Here is a 25906-nt window from a genome sequence, read left to right as displayed (position 1 = left end):
TACATGGTGAAGGTCTGGAGAAACAGCTTTTGTCAATGCAGTCTTCTACCTTGTGGAGGAGAGCATTGATAACGGCTTCAGTTCTCCATCGATAGGTGCTGTCTGACAGCAAGATAGAGCGGTGAACATATTCTAAATATAGTAACTCAAACTGATACTGATTTATTTTGCATTTAGCTTCTGTCTCCATCCCCAGCGGTACATTACCCAGACGGGTTCACCCCTTGTTTCGGTGTCGTTATCCAAATACTCTTCAGTCTTTTCACTACTGTTTAAACTCTTAGCGTGTTAAATAGTTTGCATGTTGCAAAGCTCCACGTGCACGCTCCTGACACTGCAGGTATATCGAGTATCGTTCACACTGCTCATATGAAGATGGACAGACCCTGGATAGTCCAGCCTACCGGTTCCCCTGAACTTTCCACCCCTGTGTTATCAGCTGTACGAACCAGCTCGGTGCTCACCACAAAGCGCCGTCAGCTGATGTGTGACTAGGAAGACAATTCTGCTTTTGTCCATAGGTGAGCTCTAGAAATCATTCAGCGCGGCCTGGTTGACCATTGCAGCAGGGTGCTGCCGGACAAAAGAGCAAGTCAGCAGATTTTCCAAGTTAATCTTTTTATACCTGCACTACACAGCGTTGTTGTGCCTTTGCTGGCACACACAAGCGATGAATCCGTTTGCGAAAGGTCTTTTTTTTCGAACAGCACTTTGAGGTTCACCGTGCAGCTGTAAATCTCCTCTGCTGCATCTTTTCAGCTCACCTCCTCTGCTCCTCCTGAGGCACTGAGAGGATGTGTGACTGTACTGGGAAGCCCCCTAATGTTACATTAGTTACTAATTCCTGCTGGAGGAAGAGACAACCGAGTCTCCTGACAGCTTTCACACGTGTTCTGATGTATCGACTACATGCGCGGTACCACGGAAGGAGAAAGTGAAACATTTACAACATGCTGCTCAGGACTGAAACTAGTGCTACTGTGGATTTCATGAAGGCCCGTTGTTGTGTCGCTTCCTTCTCTGGGGTTTTTCCCAGTACAGTGTAATGATCTGTACACGTTGGGCGATATGATGATGTAGATGGTGAGACAGTATGAATATGACTGTAGTCAGTGACTGTTGTATGTTTGTACCAATTCTCTTAATGTTATTGGTTGTAAACAAACTGCTTTATAGAAATACTGTTACACAGGCTTTGTATCAATGTGATGAGGTATGTTGACTCGTTAGTTGTTTATTAATTGTAAATTTAGATTATTATTATTTTTTGCCATTAACAACAAACATTCCCACAGTATGTATAATGTGTAATGTTGTATATCAATATACAATTGCATACATATAGTGTATTAACACATTTAGCGTACACTCAATGATATGGATGCGGTGGACAAAATAATAGGAACAGCTTTTATAACTCATAACAGTTCAACGCAAACTGCAGAGTCCAAAATGACCATGAAGTTGAACCTCTCTGCAGTATATCCTTCATGAAGGTAGAATTTATGTCCAGGCGGTTGTATTATACTGCGTTAGTTTAATGTGAAGCCTTCAGTATAGACTTTAAAAACCACAAAGTCTCCTCTGAATAAGTACTTTTGGTACTTTTCTTACAAACTAGGATGGCATATGCATATGCACACACACAGAAACACAAACGTATAGACACAGATGTGTGTGTGTGTTTTCGCCAGATGTAATTTAAGGGCAGCTCTAGCTTATTACCGAGCCTGTAGAAATGTTTGGTTCTCTGCTCCACCTCTAACATGACACAACTTAATCAGCCAAACAAGCCCTAATTGGCAGCTTGGCATTCTGTGGTGCTGTGAGGGGAAACGCGACACCGCGTTCAGACACTTTATGTGACCCAGACGCATGATGCCGCCATGTTTTCAGCTCAAAGTGTAAAGAGCAGTGGGAGTTGTTTTTGAACTTCCTGTCACCTGGCTCAGGAGAGCACGCTGTGAGGTGTGCGAGTGTGACTCTTGACCTGTGTTTTGATGCAGCCATTCGTTTTCTTTCTATAGCGCCATCTTCACTTTGTAATGTGGCAGAAAGCAATGTGCAGAATGGCCAACCAGATCAGAATCAGAATCAGAACCGTTTATTGCCAAGGAAGTTTGCACCTACAAGGAATTTGTCATGGTGGGTGTTGTTCAACCAAAAGTCAAGCAGGCCAGTAGTAATCTCTCATTTAAACAAAAAAGAAAATCAATGTTTGCAGTACTAAAACAATGCCAGAACCTGTAACTATACATATCCAATGCCTATCTTTCAGTCCCAGGGCTCAGCTGCCATGGACTAGTTTTGTCACAATGAGGTCATCGTCCACTGCACTGCTTCCGGGATTACGACGTAATAATCAAATTGTCAGGCACGGTTGTGCACACACACATACACATCTTACAGTAAAAATGTGACATATCATTCTGTCCTGTAGTCTAGTGACCTCTTTGCGTCCACTGTGTATATAGCCTACTGTGTGTGTGTCACCTAACCTTCAACAAGCTGATGCGATGATGCTAATTGACGGAGGGTTAACGTGGGGAGAGACGCAATGTGCAGTGACAAAGAAGTAAATGGTGGATGACCCAAGAAACAAATGTGTGCTATAACGAATCATTTGTCAAAATGTTTTTTCAACAAACCCTCTCAAACCCAGAACATCACGTTGAAAATACAACTTATGCGCTACTAGTCGACTACTCATTTATTAGTTTCAGATTAAGTTCAAACCTGAGAAGATGTCTTCAGTTAGTGAAAAAGTCAAATGTAGGTTTTTGAGGAATTACACACCGGTTTATTTAAGCAGAAAAAAAATATTTGTTTCAATTCATCAATAGCTATACGGCTTGATATATACATGTGTGTGTGTGTGTGTGTGTGTGTGTATATGTAGGTATGTATGTATGTATACATACATACATACATATCAAAGGCTTGTATGCTCTGGTCGTGTGCGGTCTGTTACTGGTTAATACAGCCCTCCACCCATTAGCCCATTAGCCCCGTCTTGATAATGGCTTTGTTTCCAGGCCCTTAACTGCCCCTATAGTAGCCTCACAAACAGGCCGCGGGCTGTGAGAGCGGGTTTGTAAGCGTCCCACAGAAGGAGAAGTAGGAGTTCCCTGCAACGGACCACGTGCACTGTTGCAATCCATATCTCTTTCAATCTTCGTCTCTCTTTACCTGCTGTCTATGTTTTTACTGCAGCCACCTACTGAGCTGCTGGTGAGTAATAACAAGGGTAATAGCAGTCACTCAGTGGCTCAACTGTCAACTGTGCTGATGGATGAGGGTCTCACACACACACACACACACACACGCATTCAAATGCACACCACACCATAACTAATTCTCTTATGGCTGATAGAGGGAGGGAACCCTCGGTTTAAAAAGGTCCAGCGCAAAGGAAGAGTATGTGCCACGGGGCAAAAGAAAGAGAAAAAGAGGAGGTGGGGGTGTTGTGGTCTTTCACAATGGTGTTTAAAAAACCCACATGGCCTTATTTTCTACTTGAGCTCAGCGATCTAGGTTGCGAAGAGAAGAAGAAGAGGAGGAGGGGAAGGGGATGGAGGAGGAGAGAAGCGAGGAGAGAAAAGCGAGGCGGGGTGTCACTGGCTGAAGGCATTCCTCTGCAGACATCACATAGGAACAAAGAGGAGAGGAGGGTGTGTGTGTGTGTGTTTGTATGCAGGCTGCACATTGTCTACAGTTATTAATATTCTGGATCTGCACATGTGCGTTTCCTATTATACCAGTACATTTCTGCTCCTGAGAAGATATACGTACGTGTGTGTGTGTGCATGTTGCCACTGCAGTGCAGCACAGTGGGGGTTGGGGGGGGGGTCTTCCTCCAGCTGTGACGTAGCGTGGAGGAGAAAGAAATTAGGGCACGACTCAGCCCAGCTCTGGTGCCATTGTTGCCTCGCTTTTTTTCTGGGCAGACTGTCACACACACACACACACACACACAGTCACTGACCTTTAACGTCATACTAGATCAAAATTAGATATATTTATTTCATAAATATCACCAACACCCACTTTCAGAATTTTGCAACAATTCTGATCATGTGTTGCAAAACACTGGATTTAAAAAAAAATAAGAATAAAAGACTAATTTGCCTCAATACATTTTGACATTTGCAGCCAACTCCTCCTCGTGCATGGGTTTTGCGACGGTCTTTTGCTCTTGCATGACTGTTGGCGTTCATTGGGAACAGCCATTTGCCTGGTACATCTATAATTAATAAGCTCGTTAAAAATCTAAAAAGAATCGGGTCTTGAAAGTGTATTTAACATGCACTTTGAAGAAAACCGATTTGTTGCAGAAATGGCATGCGTGGCCGATACATAGATCTAAAAAGCTTGCAGAGCTCATAACAATGACCGCAGAAGTAGATCGCCAGCCAGTGTGCCGCTTCATCTCATTAGCTGAATCTTTGATGTGGAGCATTGGCCCTGGACTCCAGTTGGTCTGAAGGTGGTAAATATTTTAGCTTGAGGGCTTATTTAGTTACACAGCCGGGCGATGATACTTTGACTCAGCTTCTAGATGCACGGTCGTATTTCTCTCGTGACAATATGGGACTTATTTTGCTGGTATGCCACCTTCCATATAAGCCCCAAAGATTCATGCATGCAGATTTAACAAGATGACATAATTCCTTCTTTTCGAGGCAGGTGTTGCTGTTGCAGCGGTTTCAGAGGTGTTAATGTTCACACATGCAATCCTATGAGGTTAACTCTATGTCTTCAGGCCGTTGTCAAATTGTTTCTGTGCATATTAATTGAAACAGGAATGTAGATGTACAAAAATACATTTGAGAGATTTACTGGGTTAGCTAGAAAAAAGGAACTGAAAGAGGAACTGCAAAAGAAATGTTGGTCTTCTCATGGCATTATTAATACCCTACAGCAATGAATTCATTATAATTCAAGAGTACATGAAACTGAAAAGGAGGAAGTGTGAGTCACACATAAATACCAGTACTTTTACATTTGAATGTCTTGCGCTTCAGCACAAGCACCACATCATCCTTCAGTGGTGGAAATGCTCCTCTGACACACACAGTAAGTACATTGCAGAACTGTAAGCAACATCTGTGGTGTGCCTCTGAATATACATACAGACGGATGCCTCGTGTATATCTGCTCGGCCGCAATGTTACAGTCCTCTCAGGAGAACGCTGGGACAATTTCAAGATCTCCGATGCTGATCAAAATGACCCCAGAAGTCCATTATTCATATGTACACATCTTAAATTGAGATATAAAGTGAGCGCAGGAAAACGTCACCTCTTCAGCAGATGAGTGTGAACACAGCGTAAAGTGTCGAACGCTGCTATCACACTCAATCTAAGGAAAAAAAAAACTTCCTTGGGGGAGTAATTATGGGAGAATGAAATATGTCTGTGTAACTTAGGGTCATTAGTAACTTTATCCGGCCTACACCTTGTTTCACCTGACTGTGTGTACTTTGTGCCTTTGCAGCTGCCTGTAAGAAATGCCCCCCCCCCCCCCCCCCCCCCCCCCCCCCCCCCCCCCCCCCCCCATCTTAACAAGTTACAGTGTTGCTCAGTCCGAGCAGTTTCCCTTCATTGAATGAAATGAAGCAGTCTGCTATCGAGGTGATATAATGTCTCTTGTATTCCAATGAAAACCAACTCGATTCAAGAATGTTCTCGACTTGAACTTCAGTTTTTTCTTATTGCTGCAGCTGTCGGCCTTGTTCTCCCTTAAAGATGGAAATGGCAGTGTTGTAGTAAACTGGATCGGTCTTGGTCTCGGATTCAACTGCATTTTTATTTGGTCTCTGCAGGGATTTATAGAAATTGCATTGTGAGATTTATTTTTCATTGTTACTAGGAAGCAAAGAAAAATCCCCATACCTAAAACTCACCTCTGCGTTGCCTTTTGATTATTTTATCAAGACATACATACATACTGTACATATGCAGCATACATGGCAATAAAAGAGGTGCATGAAGAGGAATCTAGCATGTGGAATGTGGATCTTTCAGATCAATTTGAGGAGTGCCTATGGTTTGCATGTTCCACATTATATCGTAGGTGTGTCATGCACTGTGGGACTCGCACTGGTCTGGTCTTGGTCTTGACTTGGTCTCCATACCCTCTGGTCTTGGTCTTGACTTAGTCTCCATACCCTCTGGTCTTGGTCTTGACTTGGTCTCCATACCCTCTGGTCTTGGTCTTGACTTGGTCTCCATACACTCTGGTCTTGGTCTTGACTTGGTCTCCATACACTCTGGTCTTGGTCTAGACTTGGTTTAGGTGGTCTTGGCGACTACAACACAGGGAAATTGTTCTGTAAAACCAGAAAAATAGCTAAATGTGATTGGTTTTATAAAAATATTACTCAAGCGGTGAATTTGACGCTCAGGGACAAGCACAGTTTTGCTGGCTGCGTATGAATTCGACCACATTACTGTACTCTTAAGATCATAAAGCACCACAAAAGAAGCAGGAAGAGAGGACGGAAAGTGAACTCTGAAGAATGCTCTTTAACTTCTCTGCACACGGCTACCTGATCGCTGCTGTGTGGTCATAAAAGAGACAGCTGTGCGTTTCCCAGCTGCTTAAAAACGGGCTTTTATTGCAGGAGGTGATAATCACAAATGGTTTAAATGGAGCTGTTTCAACCGCAGCTGGAGGCCCCCACCCTGGCATGATGGAGCTTTAATTTCAAGTTTCAGCCACTTAAAAATGAATGACAACTTAGACACAGAGAGTCTTGTTCAAGAGGCAGGATTTTACGCTTGATCTGCACCTAATGCAGCCAATAAACATGAAAAAGAAGCTGGCTTTCTGGCTACAAGTCTGAACTCATTTGAATGAAATATAGCTGGAGGAAACGTTTTGAGATGTGTTTTAATTTGACTGCCTGTAGGCCACCAGGAAGAGTCAGAGGTTACATAACTGTGTGTGTGTGTGTCTGAGTACATCCATGTGCTTGAGTGAGTGTCGTCTCTGTAGATCTGAACTATAATCAAAGGCTTTCTTATTGGTTAACTTTAGTGGCAATGAACCTCATATTCAGTGTCACACCTACCAGCTGGATAGTGCTGCTAACCATAAAGTGTCACAAGATCTGCTGAATTTTATGAGGCATGTTTTAATGTAATAATGTCCAGCTTTCCCAAACAAGAAGCTCCTGACTAAGGTTAATGATTAAATACCATGGGAATGAAATGCAGGCTCTTTCTTCTATGCTGTGGAACAAATGTCAGAGTGAGATTTATATGAACTTTCAGCTAAAGGTTATCTTTAACTCCTTTTAGCCTGCAGTGTTGAGCTGTCAGTCCCAAATTCAAGATGCGTGTGTGTGTGTGTGATGATGAACTAGAAACTCTCAGCCCGCGGTGGAGTCGAGGTGTGGCTTGAGTTGCTCCATAAAAAAACCTTAGACTACTAAAGAAAATGCTGCCCAAAAGCGTTACCAGGAACACTTGGTGATTCTAGCCTGACAGGTGTGGCTTAAATCAGGCAGAAATACACAAAGACACCCACACACACACACACACACACGCATTCTCTCGCACATGTATCCACACATGCTGACACATGTTGTTGATAAAATAGCTATTTTCCTCCCACATCAAAGCTCTTAAAGGGAGAAGAGCCAGCGTTACAAGTCGGAGGCTGCCGTGGTGTTTCGTATCCAGCCTGTCTTCAGGCCACGGTGAGTCCGGAGGTTAGAGCGCAGGTTGTTTTTTTTGTTGTCCAGGAGGGACGTTACCGTCTTTCATGCAGGAGAGGACAAGCCCTCTTTGTCGGGTTTAAGAAGTGACTCCGATTTGATGTCGAGCTCGCGGGTTTCAGTGTTCTGAAAGCTCACTTTCTTGTGGGCATGAAGGGGGAAACACATGTGGGCACTTGACATTATGCTGGTTTCATTTATTCAAGTACTATCATTAAGTTCTGCACTTAAGTATCATTTTCAGGTACTTGGATCTTACTTTCATGTCGGTTCATTCTTCTACCCCACTACAATTCAGAGAGAAATATTGAAAAACTTTTTTTTTACTTCACGTCACTTATTTGACCGCTATAGTTAAAAGATGCGTTACACATTCTGATTTTACATCCCCAGCAGAGATGGCTTCTAAGATATTCCTAGAATAATCAGAAGTATTGAAGATTGAAATTGATGCGACGGAGCTCATGAGTTATGTTTGGTCTCAATGAGTTGTAAGATTGCGCTTTGCGCCACAATCCTTTTAGTTGAATTTCTCCTTATTGAGCTCTTGGTGTTTCTCGAGTTTGAAGCTTTTTTTTTTTTTGCATCTAGCATGAAAAAGAAGATTGATGATAAAGATCACCGTCTGATTCTGTAACAAACCGATTCATTATTGTGTTTAAGGCAACAAATAACATGGCAACTTCAGGGGAAAGGTGAACCCACAGCCTTCCTTTGGGGGTTTTTTAGAAACATGATCTATATGACTGTACTTAACAGGAAGTGTTCAGCTCTAGGTCATATCCAGGGAACAGTTTTATTCTGATGTAACCCGACTTCATATCCTCAATATCTTTTATGTTCTTTACCGACACAGACATCCCATCCTCCTCTTCGTTCTTTACCAGCATGAGATCGTGTTGTTGTATTATAGAAAAGTCTGACTCCAGAAATGTTTTCGATAAAGACATTTGTGCACACTGTTAAAAAACGGGTAATATCGCCATGTCGAGCGTCAACATTCCCACTCTTCACCTTGAGAAGGCTTTTTTTTAATCGCAGCTTAATCTGCTATCAGTATACTTTTTTAAACAAGTCATGAATGAAAGGCAAAGAAGTCTTTCAGGCTCTCATTGTGTTTCGGCCAGACTGGCACTGAAGGAGAACGTTGACCTTCCAAAACAATGATTCTCCTTTCCCCTTCTCCTCCTCTTCCTCTTGCTTTTCCCTTCCCTTTCCTCATACACACACACACACACACACACATTTCCACATTTTGACCTCCTCCTCATTGCCCTTCTTTTTCTCATCCTTGTGTCCCTCCTCATATCCTTTTGTCAATGTGACATGGAAATGCCTGTTAGCCTTCTTCTTTCCTCCGGCCGCTCTCATCCTGTTTCTCTTCCTGATGCGTCTCTGTTTCGCGTTATTAAAATAGGATGAGTGCTTGCAGAGGAACCGGACTGAATGTTGTAGCGGATGAGTGAAGGTGTATTCAAGGGGAATTTATGAAACTTTTTCAGTGCTTGTGTACACACATTTGGGTATCTGGCGTGTCTATCAACCCACACACTGTGAAATAAGGTTTTTGTGGGCTGCCTTGGTCAGAAAACATGCGATTCAACAAGCCATTTAGATTTATCTCCCCTTCCTCTGTCACATGCAGGCTCATTGGAAACCTTTGCAAAGGTGCATCATATTTTTCTCGCAAGCCAGTCAGAGCAGACTGGGTTTTTTGGGAGGAGGGCTAAAAGAGACAGGTACTAAAACCTGAAAATGAGCACGATGTGTCTCCCTTTTAAATGAACTGCAGGAGCCTCTGACTCTCCATCACTCTTCCTAATTTCGTTTTGTACCATGGCAGACGTGACCGTTTGCTGGCCGGGCCTCGTGATGCGTTTTGCCAGAGGTTGTGTTATTTTTATAACAACGAGACATAAGCAAACCCCAACTGTGGTGAAGTAATCATAGCGAACACAGTACGCGAGTGTATTGATGTGATTCACAAAACTACCAGCAGTGAAGTTGACTGTTGTTCGCAGCGTTTCTGATTCTGAGACACACATATTGAAAAGTTTATTTCCATGTGTGATCAGCCAGACATTTTCTGTTTCTTATTGTTTTTCATAATGTTTTTGATCTGTGCTCTCCCTGTAGCCTGTCTAACCTTCTTTTTACCTCACTGTTCGAATCTGCTAGTTTTAAAAAAAAGCCCTTCTGGGGATGGATGTTGCAAATTAGCATCCACTATGAATATTATGGTAATTGCATCGGATAGCTGTTTTTTACTTTGTCTATGTATATTGTATCCGCCCCTAACAAATAAACCGCAAATAAATAGAAATGTTATGGTGATACACTGTATGCACTGTCTGTGCCTGGTCTAGATGAATGCAAAATGGTCTCAAAAAGGAGCGGATGCCCTGAATTATTGAACACAATGCGGTGACCCGAGCTGAGGCGTGCCCTCTCTGTACCTATTGCTGTCCTGGTGTAGTGGAGAGTCAGCAGTCTGAGCAAGTGAATAAAGACCTGTTTTATGGTGAAAGAGATAGTACGGCTCAGATGCAGCATTGTTAACCGACTGTATGTTCAAAAGGTGGTGCAAAGCCAGTGAAAGAGGCACAGTTTCAAGTGTCAGGTCCTGGGTTTCATGGCAGTGAAGTGGACCCAACTCAACACGTGGTTGTGCAAACTGCGGTACAGATGAGCTTAGCCCATTTATTATTTAGCTACAGGGGAACGGTGTCTATTGGGTACCAGTATTTTTGTCGTCTTGAAAGACGGGCGTGAATAAAAAGAAGGGTCACTTGCAGTGATAAAGCCACATTAAGTTTTATCACACCACTCTCACCAGGCCCACTTCCAGCAGCAGGAAGCTGTCTGATAAATGCGACCCGTCAAACAGACAGACACCCGTTATCCCTGCAAGAAAGCAGCCCCGGTGTTTCTGCAGTCAAATAGTAGCTTCAGCTCAGACCAGCCTGCTGAGGGTTTAATCCAATCAGAATGCCACTCATTTGTAAACAGCCTCTCAGAGCCAATCGAGGAATCTGCTCTTTCACCCAGGTGGATCCCGCCTACATTAATTAACCCTTTACTGTTGGATTTGATAGCTTTATTTGACTGCTTAAACCAATCGCGAATGCCCTATAAAACATACACTGCATAACATTTAGATATTGTTTCATACATGAGCCTCAGCAACATGACATGTTGTGGAATTATTTGCAAAGAAGGATTAGCCAGTAAAGCACAACAGGACCAGAATATAGTTTTAATTTGCACATTTGATTTTGACATTTCTGTCTTTTTAGATTCGATCCAACTTTTGCGTCTTAAGTTAAAGTAACAGTTCTACTTTGGTTATACTCTTACTTCATCCATCTCATATACTGATTTAATATATATCTGCCCCAATCAATTTTCCCCTTATTGATGTTGATAGATCATAACAAGATAGAAACATGCAATTTTCTCCTCCGTCTGTATCTGTGTATATGAGTGCAGGGGTGGGCTGAGGGGAAGACTCGAGTCCATTGCTGCCCAGAGCCAACCCAAACAAACCACAGTCCACTGGCATGGAGAGCGAGGAAGTGTGTGTGTGTTTAACAGTGTGCGTGTCTGCGTTAGGCTCCCATCCTGCTCCAAAAATAACCCCCCGTGAAGAATATTTAATCCCCAGGTTACGGCTCTCTCTTCCTTTTTATGCTTTGCTCTTTATCACACCCTGACACATTTAATGTGCCTACTGTACACACACTCACACACACATGCAGGGGTGGTGTTGGGGGTGGGTGTCCTGGTGCAAAGCTAGCCAAAACTCAGGCTTAGTAGGGGTAATCTGGTAGGTGTGTGTGCGCGCTCGCTTTATCTTCCAGTTTTCATGCGTCTGGTGTCATTGTTGGGGATAATTTGGTTGGCTCGGCCTGATGTCTGGGTCTGGCTTTAGAGGGAGAGGGAATCTCTATTTATTTATTCATTTAGGATTTTGAGAGCTGTATTTCAGATCTTCCTACTCTGCCCTTCGGTCCTGATCACATCTTGATGGAGTCAGAGTCGGGAGGAAAAGCCAAGATTAATGCTGGAGAGCAGGGGGGGGGGGGGTGAGGGTGGTGTAGGTGGGAGAGGAGTGAGTTTGGAGGGGGGAGGGTTTTATGTCCGTCTCTGTGTGAAGTTATAGCAAACACACCGTTTATTGGGTGGCTTGTGGTTGAGGGTAGGGCCCTGTTTAGTGTTTTAAAGTTACACCATTTCATATGTGTAGAGGTTTTAACTGTCGGGTCAATTTCATGATGTCATTTGTAAAATATAGAAATGACAAAGTGATGAAGGGTTAGTGCAGTGTGCCTCATTTTGAATCTTGTGCAAACACTTCTTTCAAAAGCTTTCACACTTAGATATCTTCCCTCTCTGTTTAAGGGGATTTATGGAAGGCCACTTCATGGGCCAGTAAGGGATCAAGGATTATTTTTGGGTAGGCCGCTATTCTGAAAAAGAGTTATGGGGAGTAGGTGAGGTCAGGTGGGATGATTCTTAGTCCGATCTCCATTCAAGGCCAGACCTCAGGGGGAGTGATGTGTGGTTCTGCTTCAGCAGGGTTCAAGGTTGTCTCACCTGCATGTTGAAGATGTGATCTATGAACATCTGGGATGAATTCTAATTATAACTCCCTGCACTGTTCGCTCTGCCCACTTAAAGTCAGGAAGTCAGGCACGTCACAATTTCTATCCTTCCCTACCATTCAATCCCTAACAGTGATGGGTTAGTTCCACATAAGTGAGTGTGAATGTTAAAACCATCTTCTTTTATATTAAATAATAAAATGTTCTTTAATCTGCAAACGTATCTAGTTTTTTATATACGTCTGAAGAGGTTTAGGCTATTTTTGGGGAGTTTTTCCCTTAAGAATATTGGATGCATATGTCGTATCGATTGTTTGTAATTTACAAATAATTACAGAATTCAAATTGATTGATCTTGACGACCTCAACATATCCCTTGTATGGCATTTTAACAATACACTTACATTTTAACCCGAATTGCCGTGAGGTCACATATTCATTGTTAAACTTCCTGCAGGTTTTAGTCGAGGACAGCTGAATGTCAGAGCTGTTGGTTCATTATGCATTCAGCCAAACACACCGGATATCTGAATAAGTGTCTCATTAAGCAGAGGTGACACAGCAATTATTTTGGCTTTGTTGCTGCCTGCACTAAGATATATAAGTATATATTCTGCTGGCATGTGGGACAGAATTGAATATTAAAAACATATTTGCATCGGCTCGCAGCTAACGGTGTTAAATGCGCTCACAATAAGTAACAAACAAACAAAATTCGAATTACATGGGGAGTTTGAACAAAGCAAATTCTTCTCCACTCTAAATTTAGACCCTTATATAAACTTACAGAATGTTTCCAAAAAGAGGGTGGTTTTGTTGTGGCTTCCTTTTGAAGAGGAAAATGAGGACACAAGTCAAGCAAGGCTCCGACAGAATGTAAATAAATAGAATAGAAGGAGTAAGCAGTATTAAAACAATGCAAATGAATGGAAGTCACAATGTCACATCGCGAGACGGCCAATGGAAATCAAAAGCTCACCGCAGGAACTGCAGAGGATCGCACGGTGATAAAAGCACATTTTCTGGCCCACACCTGAAACACCGAAACCACAATAATGTAAAGCTCATTCGTCTCGCTGTACGCTGCAGCTCCCACAAAGTCAGTTTCCCATTAACTGTCAACAGACCATCACATGTTGGACTCTTTTGTCTGATTTACAGCTGATTGGAGTGATTCAAGTTGTTTTAAGTGTCTATTGATTAGTCTGTTCTTCACCAGCGAATTACATGTTGAAATGTAATGCTTCTCTGTAAACCAGTCCCCTGTCTCTCTTGTAGGTTGTCCAGTATCATTTCACATAGTGACACTGAAGACTTTTTGGGGTAATTCTTTTTGATGCCATTATAATGGGCTACATGTCATTTTTTAAATACGATAAGGACAGGCGATTGCTTTATTTGCACCAACAACTTCAGAATTTGTGCTTTAGTCTATTTAGGTTGCGGCATTAAACGTTCATTTCAACAGTTTAACATACCTTGAATAGCTTGTAGCATCAGGATGAGGCAGTAGTGCCTGAAATGCTCGATCGTTGGAACACCAGCCATTTTGCTGTCAACTCATAAAGTCAAGATAGACATTTGCGGGGCATGAACCTGCCCAAATGACAGAAAGGAGGATGGAATTTGTAATTCATTACTTTGCTGCCTCAAGGCAAAAAGCATATGTCATGTCTTCAAAGTTCAACTTCCAGCTTGTCCCTTCCAAATTCTGTGGGAGTGCATTATCACGGTGGCATTTCATCCGTTGTCTTGCTCCGTTTTGAACCTCTAACCCTGTCATCTTTTGTGTCTCTCTTATCTCTGTGTCACGCTGGCCTCAGAGGAAGGACTTAAACTGACAAGCCACCGAGCAGCAGCCACTCGGCCGCAAATCCCCCAGGCTGCTGTGATTCGTCCTGACACACAGAGAGACACAAAGAGAAGGCAGGCTGAAGAGAGGCAGGGAGAGAGTAATGGCTACACTAACAAAGGACTGTAACAGACTCAGAGGACAGAGCATGTACTCTCCCTTTATCGCTGCACACTGTAAGAGCAAATGAACAGAGAATGAGGCCGTGTGTGTGGTTGGCTGCTAGTAAAGCGTATGATCGTGCCTTCAGGGCTGCTTTTAGTTTCATACTGGAAGAGAGAATGAGGGCGGAGTGCTCCGCTTCTGTATTTTCTGTAATAAATGCTTTTATTAGCGTTACTGTGAAGCTATTAATAATATGCTATCATCTATCTGAGTTTATCCCGCTGTGTTTTGACACAGCACCATCAACTAAAGGCTCACAGAGATCGACCCACACATAAGAACCATGTTGTTATTCAAGTAAAGTTAAAATGTCAAAATGAAATTATGCATTCATATGGCATCATGTTTTGTGCTGCGTGTGCACAGGGTAAAGCCCAGCTCTGCATGCTACAGTACCTCTGCACACTCTCCCCTTATCCCCCAAACCTTCTTTCCTCTTCCAACCGGCATGGCCCACAACTCGTCCTCCACATTTAAACAAAGCAGTGGTGATGATGATTTAATGTATGCATGTGTGTGTGTATGTATGCAACAAACCAATACCTTTCCCATGTTGAATTACAGGAATTTGTGCTTGACCGTTTCTTTAACTTTCTGAATACAACAATCCTACATTTCAACACATTCACGTCAAACACAGACACTTGGTTAGTGGCCCTAGGCTTCAAACTGTGACGCTCTAGGTATCCCTCTAGATATCTAGCATCAGGGTCAGCGTGTCAGTTTTGGCTTGTTACATGCAAACAGTGTCTTTTCAAAATAAACTTCCAACAGAGGTTTACTTAATGTTTTGGCTTATTTGCGCACCAAAACTGCTTTGTTAGGTTTAGGCAACAAAGTACTTGCTTAGCAAAAGATTGTGGTTTGGGTTGCAATAAGAACGTTTTTCAAGTTACGTAACAAAACACGGTTTCAGACGGGACGCGAACAGCGTTCTGCTGGGTGAAAGTCCTGAGTTCTTTTTGGACCCGTCAAACCTCCCCTCCTCCCTGCCATACTTAGACTTTCCCGCTCTTTGCTACATCAGTTGCTCTGACCGTGTAATAATGAGACGGATGGGTTAACATTGGAGTGAGTTGAAAGTCCGGTGTATCTCATACGGGTTGTACATTCACACCCGCTTCATGCCGTGATTGGCCAGCTGTGCGTAGATGATGAACCCAGGTTTTAACTTCTCCCTCTAATTCTCTTTTTCACACCATGAATGACTTCCAGGAGAGATTGTGTGAAAATGTGTGCCATTTTCCCCCATATTTAAACGATTACAATTTTAACACATATAATGTTGATGCAACATTGCTCAGCCATTACGTAGTCACTTGGCTCCTGGCCTTTCCTAACCCCACAGCAGCTTGCCCGAGGCTGCAGCAGGTGTCATAGACAGCTTGCTCACACATGCATGCGTACGCATAGCAGCATGACAACACATGAGCGCTTGGATACACACTTGCCCCCTTCAGCAGTTTGCTCTGTAGCTATGGCCACACAAAATTCAGCAGAGTTTTATTCTCCCTCAAGCACAGATGCATGTTAGGATATGATTGCTTGAGGGGTCAAATTCAACACTAAAAGCTTGGTGAATTAATGGGATTGCCCTGATAACCTGGTAGCATCTTGATAGGAAAGGAGCGAACAGGAGAAAGAAGGATTAACGATGGGAGAAGGGAGGAAAGGGAGATTACAGCTGGGAGGCGCTTGGTCTGCATGGGGTTTGGCTCGCTAAAGATTGAGGTTTAAGTGCTGGTGATGTTGGTGGGTCGGTTGGGGGTTGGGTGTTGGTGGGAATGACTTCGAGGCTCATTTGTGGTGCTAAAAGAATATTAATTTAAAGGCATATTTGGCTACCTCTAGGGAGGGGGGTGGAGAGGCTGGGAGAATTAACCAGAGCAAGAGAGCAGGCTAGCAGGCTAGATCAAAGTGCAATTTTTTTAATTCCTTATTCTGTTTGAAGCTGGATTTCTCCAAATACCTCCAACACCTCAAGCAAATTGTCTGCTGCCACAACACATAAAAGGCAGCGAAGTGTGTGTGTGTGTGTGTGTATGTGGGGGTGGGGGGGTGCAGTGTTGCTAGGCTGGCTGGCAAATGTCAGATGGCATTGGAAACGCAACAAGATGACTTCTCTGTATCTGCTCAGTGGATAACTGATCCTTGGCCAAGTTAAAGGTTGCCATGTGGTGGCCATTTAGACTCACTTCACTGTCTCAGAAAAATAAATGGGATCACAGTTCATTTTTTGTTTTATGCAAAGAGCTTTGGTGATATTTCCAGCCCATGTTTTCATACAGCAGATCCAGACTTTGTCTTTTCATGTTGTGGTGGGTTTGAGTTTGTCTTCTATGTTAATATGCAGTTATTAGCAGTGGCGGGCCGTCAGGGCCTGCAAAGCCTTCTCTGCTGGCCTAAACAGAATCACAAAGTTATAGCTATTTTATAATTTAATAATTTTTCTTAAATATACTACATGTATCATAATTTATAAAAGTATTTATTATTTTTTCTCATTATATTTTCTCATTGCACAGCTACTGTCTTCCTCAGTTGCTCTGCTTCCAGTGCAGCTTGTTTTAAGTAGAGCTTTTATCCAATCAGATTTCACCTCTGTGTCTCTAGGTAAGAAGAGAGGCCCCAGGCCTTCAGACTAACCAGTGCTTCCATGTGCAGTTTAAGTGAATGGGGACAATATTGTTGATTGTCATAGTCTTCAACCAATCAGATCTTTAGTTTGAGATTTTTTGACACGCCAGAGCGGCCTGCAGGCCTACAACTACGTCAGCATTTCTCCAGCTCACTTTGCAGGAGTGAGGTGCCGTGTGTGCTGTGATTGGTCAGTGGGCGAGCACGTGACTGTTGGAAAACGAAACTCAACTTGCCAGCAGAGCTTAGGAGGAGTAGGAGTTCAAATTGAAAGAAATTATAACATTTTTAGGGTTTTGATTGGTGTAGTTTATTTATTTTTTTACCTAGCTTTTTTTTTTTTAGCACTCAATGGCTGAATAAGGAGGAGAAATGGATTTAGTGGCGGAGTTACTGATGTCTTTCTCAAGATTATCAGAAAATGAATTGTCCGCAGTATTGATAATTTATTCTTGATGAATTTTTCTGAAATATCAAAGCATCGCCGTGTCTTGCTCTTTAAAAATGTGAGAATTTCTGGATTTTTATATTGTTGTAAACTGAATGTCTTTGTGGTTTTGACGATAATCATTTGACACGAAATATTATTTTAAAACTACTGCAGTTGTTGAGATAATTTGTACAGAAAGTTATCTAATGGTCATAATCGGTCATCAGTTCAACAGCCAGATTTGTCATTTACAAGCTGAGAATGAAACAAACCCGTTCACTATTCATTCTAAATGAACGACACAGTACATGTGATATTTCCTTTGCTATAATATTACAGAATGTTCCCATGTCAGCGTTTGAGTTGAGTTTTTCTGGCTGGAAAACAGTCTGGATCGAGAACCCACTTCCTGTTCTTGTTTAGCACTTCCCGTTTCAAACTTCCCAGAGCTACGACAAAGAAAGTAGAGAGGGTGGCCACTGTAGGCCTGGGAAAACTTTTAAGTATGAACAACATGCACATATGTAGCACTATGACATGACAAACTGCACTGTGTGTATGAGTATGTTGACTCCATATTTACAGCTGCAAGTACAGGTACATTTTTTTGATTAATCTGAATATTTTTTCTCAATCGACTGATCGATTATTTGCCAGTAAAATGTCATTTAAAACCTTAAAATATTCTGTAAATTATCCAGAACAACTGAACATCCTTACGTTTGAGCAGCTAGCACCAGTGAATGTAATGCTTGAAAAATGCTTGAAAGAATAAGTGGAAAATAAGTTGCTGCTTCATTTTCTGTCGATCAAGTAATCAATTAACTGAATTGTTTAAATAAAGAGTAAAGTTTGGCAGGGTTTCTAATGATTTGCCTGTCACAGTGGTTAGATAAGACAACCTTGGCAATAACCAAAATACAAATGATAATTTGCATTCGCAAGTTAAAGGTTGATAACCACCGTTTCCCATTTCTTCATTAAGTTATTACTTTCACTCTTTTTTTTTGGCGTCTCTCCTAATCCTTTCCTCTGTCCGTTCCTGAAGAGTTGGAGGAATGAGGTCAGGGAGGATTTCAGCCAATCCTGTTAGAGACCGCTGATTTATTTCCTGGTTGATGTCGCACTGAAACCGTGTTCACAGCTGCTGTCCTGCCCTGTGTGATCGTAGACGGAGAAGACTGGCATCTTTACAGAACATCTTCAATACAGAGTCAGCACTGGCACTCAGACAGCATGTTGGCAGCTAATTCACTGGCATTTCATCCAAGCATTCGGTTGCGCGCGAAGTTGGCGTCCATAGAAGGAAAGTTGCCACGCTGAAGAGCTGGCATCTAAAGGATAGCATCTAAAGGATCGCCTACTCCATTAACAATGTCTTTAAGACATGTCATGGCAGACATAATAGCTATTATAGTTGTATTCCACTTATGTAGGTCAATGCTGCAACAACATTTTCTGAGTAGGTCATCAGATTTCAACGGTGTTTGAGGCCTTCATTGAAACTTGACATCTTCCTGTACTTTTTATTTACCAATGCAGGAACCAACAGAACAGTCAGATTGTCTGGTTGTTCATTCCTCATACAACTAGCCGCTTTAGAACCGTGTTGAATTACGTAATTGTTGAGTTATCGAGACCGGTGGTGAATTGTTGATGTACAGACATTTAAAGATAAATCCATTGGAAAAACGCTCTGTAAAAAAGTTTTCGCCAACTCACAAATCTAAAATTGTTAAGTCCATTATTGAATGCAATTCAGCTAAGTAACTAGTAGCAAACGATGCCCGTAGTATAAGCGAGCTTACAAGGTTAAGCTCTCAGCAGTGTTTTGCTGGATGTTTGCGTTGCCGTCTGGAACAGAGGTCAGGTTTGTGTCGGCCATAGGGGTGGAAGTGGACGAAAGGCTATTTGGAGACTGGCTCTAATCTGGTTAGTGTGGTTTCCAGCCTCTCTCTTTCTCCAATCATCACTCTGGCCATACTGGTCAGATCCATCATGTGCTCAACAGTCCTTTTTATACTGTTAAATGCTGCTTGAACGCTGCGTTGAGCTGTTTGCATGAGACGCTTATCTACAAGCCGAGATGCAAGTAGTTGGTTCATCATTTGAGAACACTGCATTCTGATGAGACAGTTTTTTGGGCAAAGCTGGCGGAAAAAAGTGTGAACAAAGTTGCCTCGGCATTGTTTTTTTAGTATGATTTATTCACAACCTCTTGACATAAAGACAGAATGTTCTTTTTCCACTGTTTGTGTTGGAATGGCATTTGGTTTGTCTTGTACCAGTAATGACCTCAAGTGGGACAACAAGAGTCTCCCAGGCAGCTCCGAACAGCTACAACAAGCCACAACAGAAGGAAATCTAGTCTGTCATCCTCTGGCTCTTGTTTCCTTCTCACACTTCGTCTCTGATGGTGTATGCACAGTGTGTGTCTGTATCTTGGCGTGTTTCTGCTAGCATCCCATGTTCTCTCACCTGCCATCAGTGGCCTCTGGGTAAAGGGAAGGTCGTATATTCTCTTACATTTCCTGTTTTGGAGCGGACGCCTGGGCTCAGACATGGTCATCACATCGGGGAATGCTGTTAGATGATGAGTGGTTTTGGGAAGTATTGGACCACTGGTCATTTTAAGCACTGCATAAAATATCATTGTCATTAGCAATCAAGCGACCATTCATTTTGTCTTGATTATTTGGTAACGGTTTGTTCTATAGAAATAGGGAAAAGTTACAAACTAAACCCCAAAATATTCAGTCGCCTATAAAAAATGACAGAGACAAGCAGTGGGCACTTAAAATGAGAAGCTTAAAGTAATGTTTTTTTTAATGTGTGAATATCAAAATAGTTGCTGATTAATTTTCTGTTGATTTGACGAAATCCATTCATTGACTTTCAGCTCAAGTAAGTTTATCTGTGACGAGATAAGAAGACTTTACATAGAGTATTTAATATAGACAACAGAGGTTTCATAAAACCTCAAAGTGACATAAGTTGTGACTGTGTGCAGCCTAAAGTCCGTCCACAGTCCGTACACATGCTATTGTGGTTGCTCACCTGAAACTGATAACATATGAATGATTTGAATTTACTTTCCATTAAATCTTCCCCTCTTTTTATTCTAATGCCTGTGGCGGACTATCTCAACATTACAAATACAGCTCTAGAGGAAATGCTACTGGGTACACATGGATACTTGTGGTGTCTCAGTTCTCCTCACTTTACAAGAATGTTATAAAACAGGCCAAAAAACTTGCTGTTTTCCTTTAAATTATGAGGTCAGTTTCTAGCCAGAGCAGGGCATTTCTGGGTCTGTGTCCTCGGCTTGGATTCCAAGTCAGATTGTCCCACATTCCTGCTGTGGATTTTTCCAGCAGCAGCCGGCGTTTCACCGGATGATTTCACCCCACAGAAGCCCCTTTTTTTTCAACAAAAAAAAAGAGAGGGAGGAAAACCTCCCCGCTTGTCTCTGTTCGCTGTGTCAGCAACAGGCGTGGCAGTGCCAGAATCAGAGCAGGAGAGAGGTTGAAAGAGGGTTACAGAGAGGGAGGGAGGGAGGGAGGGAGAGAGGAGAGGGGGGAGAGTGACAGAGCATTAAAAAAGTGTAAAATAAAAAAAGAATGAGAGAAATAAATAAAGATGACAGATGTAGACAGAGATATATATATATATATATATACTGTATGAGAGTAACAGACAGATACTGAACTTCCTGCTCCTTGTCGTGGCCTGGCTTCTTTATGCCTGTTGCTAGGATACGACAGCTATGTGGCCCAGGACAAGAGGAGGGAGGACGTGAAAGCCTCAATGATGTACAGTGTTTCTCTCTCTTTAGTCCCAGAGCTACACAGATCATTTCCAACCGTTAAGAGCCAATTATACAATTATACAGTCGGTAATGTCATTTGAGCCACAGACACTGGCGAGTGTTTGGATGCTCAATGTGTCATCGTCTCGGTCAAGATACTAACAGCTGACATTCACGACCAATGCTGGATTTTAAAGGCAGAAATGATTTCAACATAGTGCTGAAACGATTAGTTATTTGAACGCTTGGACACAATTCAGATATACAATCAACTGCAACAGTGTCATTTGTCGGTTCTGAAATATGAGAATATGCTGCTTTTCTCATTTTATATAATTGTAAATTGTCTTTTCATTTTAGGCTGTTTTTGGGGGAAACAAAACTGTTTGAGCGAACCATCATCAATATCTGTAAATCTTTTCTAATTCCCTCCATGCTTCCCTTTTCTTAACATGCCCCCCCCCCCCCCCCCCCCTTAAATATATTTTTTTATTCCACAGCCAGAAACATCTCTCTCTTCTTCACAGCTGTTCCTCAGCTCAGTTTCCTCCGTCCCTCACTAAAACTATATGACTTTCTTCCTCTTTTCTTCCCCCCCGGCTCTCCACCACCGCGCTCTCAGTTCATTCTAGTCGGGACTCCGCGTGTCATTGTTCGCTTCTTTTTGTTGCCAGGCTTCATTTAGCCATTGTTAATCACTTTGTTGGCCTCCGAGCACCATTCGGCCACTTTCTGATGAGCAAAGTACGATAACAGGGCAAAGAAAAAAGCTATCATAAACTAGCACAAAGCTGGATTTCATCTTGTTTTTCTGTGCTTTTCTTCCAAGGGATTCCTCCATGGGATGGGCAGTTTGACACTCATTCAACAGGAATGAAGAAGCAAGCGGGGTGTGTGCGTGTGTGTGTGTGTGTGTTGTTCTTAGATTGTTTAGCTCCGTATAAAGGTCGGACCTACTGTATGGGGAGAAGTTAAAAGGTCCTGACTGTTCCTCGGTGCATTACAGTGAACTTTTACAGTACACACACACACACACACACACACACACACTCTTGTACACACAAACACTTGTCCTTTCAGTTGCTGCACTGACACATTCAGACGTGATGAAAGCCATCTGCTGAGACAGACAAAGGGAGTGTTTCCAGTGTGTCTGCTTTGTCAACCCCAGTGCTGTGTCATGTGTTGGCCCATGTTTGCTTTTATAAGTGGTTCCAAATGCGGACCAGTGTGTGCCCCTGTTAGTGCCTCTGTGTGTGAGTGTGTGTGTGTGTGTGTGTGTGTGTGTGTGTTTGTGTGTGTTTGTGTGTGTTTACTGTCATGACTCCCACATGCGAGGGAGTTCCATCACAGCTTAGCGATGTTTATGGTCCACAGAGCACTGCTGGCAAACACACAAAGGTTTTCACAACATTATCCTAGTAAATATAAAAACGAATGTTCGTAATCTGTTCATGGTCTTGGACATATAAACGAAACATATTTGGCACCACGTTAAACATCTTTTAGGATTTATCAAATTGAAAGGTTTATACAAATTTGAAGATCTAAGCTGAAGAACCCCAATCAAGGACTTTGTGCTTGATCCAGTTCACTAAAACAAATGACATAAACGTTACTTAATGTACTGGAACGCTAACAGTTGTATGGTTGCATTCACTGTTTTCAAATGTGGACACATATTTTAAACTGGTTTTCAGATTTAAGTGATAAATTGGGGCTTTAATATTTCTTCATTTCCTTCTTCATTGCCATCTGTGATTAAACGTGTGTTATAAATACAACTGAGAGTGAATGGCTGGCATTTGGTTGGTGGGGGGTCTGTGTGTCAACCACCGGCCGGAATATTTATACAAGTGGCGGCAATTAGTGCGTGATTGAGAGGTATTTAGAAACCGAGCGTGTGTGTGTGTGTGTGTGTGCACAGATGTGTCTTTTTACATTTTGTCTTCTGAGACAGCTATAGTGGAAGAGTTGGAGTATTTTTTCGGATTGCCCTGCAGCACACGTCCATGGGCACCATGCTGGTCATAGGAAGTGGAGCTATGTAGCCAATAAAAGGCTGTTCTGTATCTGAAATCACCTTGAACCTTCCCATAGATTTACATACTGTACGCATTCGGAGTATGGAAATGATCTCCAGTACGTTACCTTTTGTTTTTGTGAATATAAAACTTGAAGAATTCCTGTTAATTCCTGTATACAATCTAATGCATTGTCCCTTGCACGTCGTCATCACAAAGATATCAAATAAGTGACTAATGTTTCAGCACTACTTTTAGCAGTTTTATTAGCAACAATTCCGTCATTATGTTTCAGGCAGTGCTGCCATGTAGTCCATCTCTTTTGACCAGCAATCACTAAAATTAATTTTAGCCGTGCTTGCGGTGTGGCAATGCCAGTCAGTCGGTCAATCGACCACTTTGGTGAAATTTTGTACAGACATTCATGGTTCCCAGAAGATGAATCTAAGTGGCGATCTTCAGATTTTCTCCTGTTGCAACCATGAGCTTTAACATGTCCGCTTCTGAGGGAAATGTCTCGACAACTATTGGATGGATTGCAATGGAATTTTGTACAGACATTCATGGTTCCCAGAGGATGAATCCTAGTGACTTTGGCGATCTTCAGATTTTCTCCTGTCCGCTTCTGAGTGAAATGTCTGGACAACAATGGAATTTTGTACAGACATTCATGTATATTAGAGTGAATTGTAATAACTTTGACGATTCTTAGACTGTTCTTCTAGTGCCATCAGCCATTTTCTATACAACTTTCTAATATATTGGTAAGATGATATACGGTATTAAAAAATAACACATCTATTGTAACCCAGGTGGTCTGGATATATACGTATGTGTGTGTGTGTACAGGGATGTTTATGTGACGAGTTAGCCACAGCCTGGAGGTTGTCTCGGGCATGTTGGCAGCAGCTTGTCCTGATGACATATCTACTGTGCAGGCAGCCAGCTTCGCCTTTGGAAGGTGATGAGATAAAATATAACTCTGAGCTGTTTTTCCTCTCTCTCCCCCCATTTCTCTTTCTTTCAATCACCGAAGTGACGTTACTGCTGTTGCATCCAACTCAAACTAACGGTCTTGGATATGATTTCTCTTTTTTGCTATAAGAAAACATTTTAAATTGGACTTTCTTGTTTGTGTGGTGTTGGGAAACATTTTTTGAATCAACCATAAAATGACTTTGTGAATGATTTTAATAAACCACCTTTAACCTCTTAAGCATTAACCCACTTCACACAGCCCGCAACAACTGCCTGACACGGTATTAGATGGTATAGACATAATGTTTACTGGGCAGTGGTGAGCTTCTTTCTTTTTCTACTGTTCTCCAGCTGTGTTGGTGGATCGTATTACAGGCGGATAATTAATCTGAAGTGTGGATCTGTAACAGGATCTACATTCACGGCCACATTTGACCTTAATCACCCGTATTTTCTCCACTGTGGGCATCAAGCAGAGCGATGACACGGTGTATTGTGCGTCAATGTGGACCAGCCCGGTCTGCTTCCCGTAAACCTGACTGAGCAGAGTGGACATACGATGGGTGACCCTTAACCTCTGCCCCCCCCCCCCCCCAAACTGCACTCACCATGGCGACGCCTGAAAGAAGCCATCTCCACTTCCTCGCCTTTTCTCTCTCTCTCTCCCACTTTCTCTGTTTCTGGGGCTTGTTGTTGCCATGAAAGTAGTGTTTCCTTCCAGCAGAATGAGAAACTGACCTTGTGGAAACAGGAAAGCCCGGACGTGTACTGTAGGGTTCATGCACGATGTTTGACAATGTTCACTTACAACAGTCTTTGTTTTTCTTTGAGCCACTCCTGCTTTAGTGTCGAGAAAGGAAAGAGGCTAAACAGAGATTACATTAGATTCAAACTCACACAATTTCAATTCGATTGCTGTTTCAGATTAAAGCTGTCAGGATGCCACAGTCGTGATATTTGAGCAGACAGTATTGACCTTTGCGTTATCCCCTCTTTCTGTGTATATGTTCCTCCCTCTCCGTCTCTGTCTCTCTGCCTTTCTCTCGTTCACATGCACAGAGACAGAAAACAAGAGTGTGTGGCCAAGGGTGAGGTCGTTGGCTGTCAACTATTTGGGTCAATTTCACGGGATTTTACTGGTAGAGGTGAAGGGTTAAAATCCAATAAAATCCAGTTTTCCTTTATGGGACTCTGTGATGTGTCCTCCTCAGGCTGCTAGTGTTGCAGCCTTGCTCTCCTCCTCTCCATTTTACTACATATGAGACTAGAAGTTGGAGAACAATGGCTAATTGTTACCAGATTTTGTTTAATTCTCGTTGATGATACAGATATTAAAATTTAGTGTAAATGATCCAGTGCCTCCTAAAACATAATATATATACAGTTATGGTTACAGACTCTCTCCACCTTCCTACATTCATATTTTTAGTGTAATACCTTTACCAAAGAAACGGACAACAAGCTCAATAAACAAAGACTTGAATTTGACTGAGGGCATTATTATTATTTTATTATTGAGATAATGTCATAAGCATTCAAATCTGATATTGTGACGGCTCCAACTGTAGATCCAAATATCTTTTATAGGATGAGAGTACAAAACTCATACTTTTTATATGACTGTTAAAATGAGATGAGAAGCCAACGTACAATATGTAATAAACATGGCATTAAGAATGTAACGC

The 25906-nt window shown here is 42.2% G+C and overlaps 1 protein-coding gene across 1 annotated transcript in view; it reads left to right on the top strand.

The window, feature by feature from the left end:
- LOC306705083 (rho GTPase-activating protein 26-like) overlaps positions 1–25906 on the top strand; it is a 74941-nt gene that overhangs the window by 884 nt on the left and 48151 nt on the right. The window lies entirely within an intron of this gene.

The sequence above is a fragment of the Pholis gunnellus genome, assembly GCF_910591455.1.
Source record: "Pholis gunnellus genome assembly, chromosome: 13".
NCBI lineage: Eukaryota > Metazoa > Chordata > Actinopteri > Perciformes > Pholidae > Pholis > Pholis gunnellus.
This window is presented reverse-complemented; position numbering and strand designations above follow the sequence as displayed.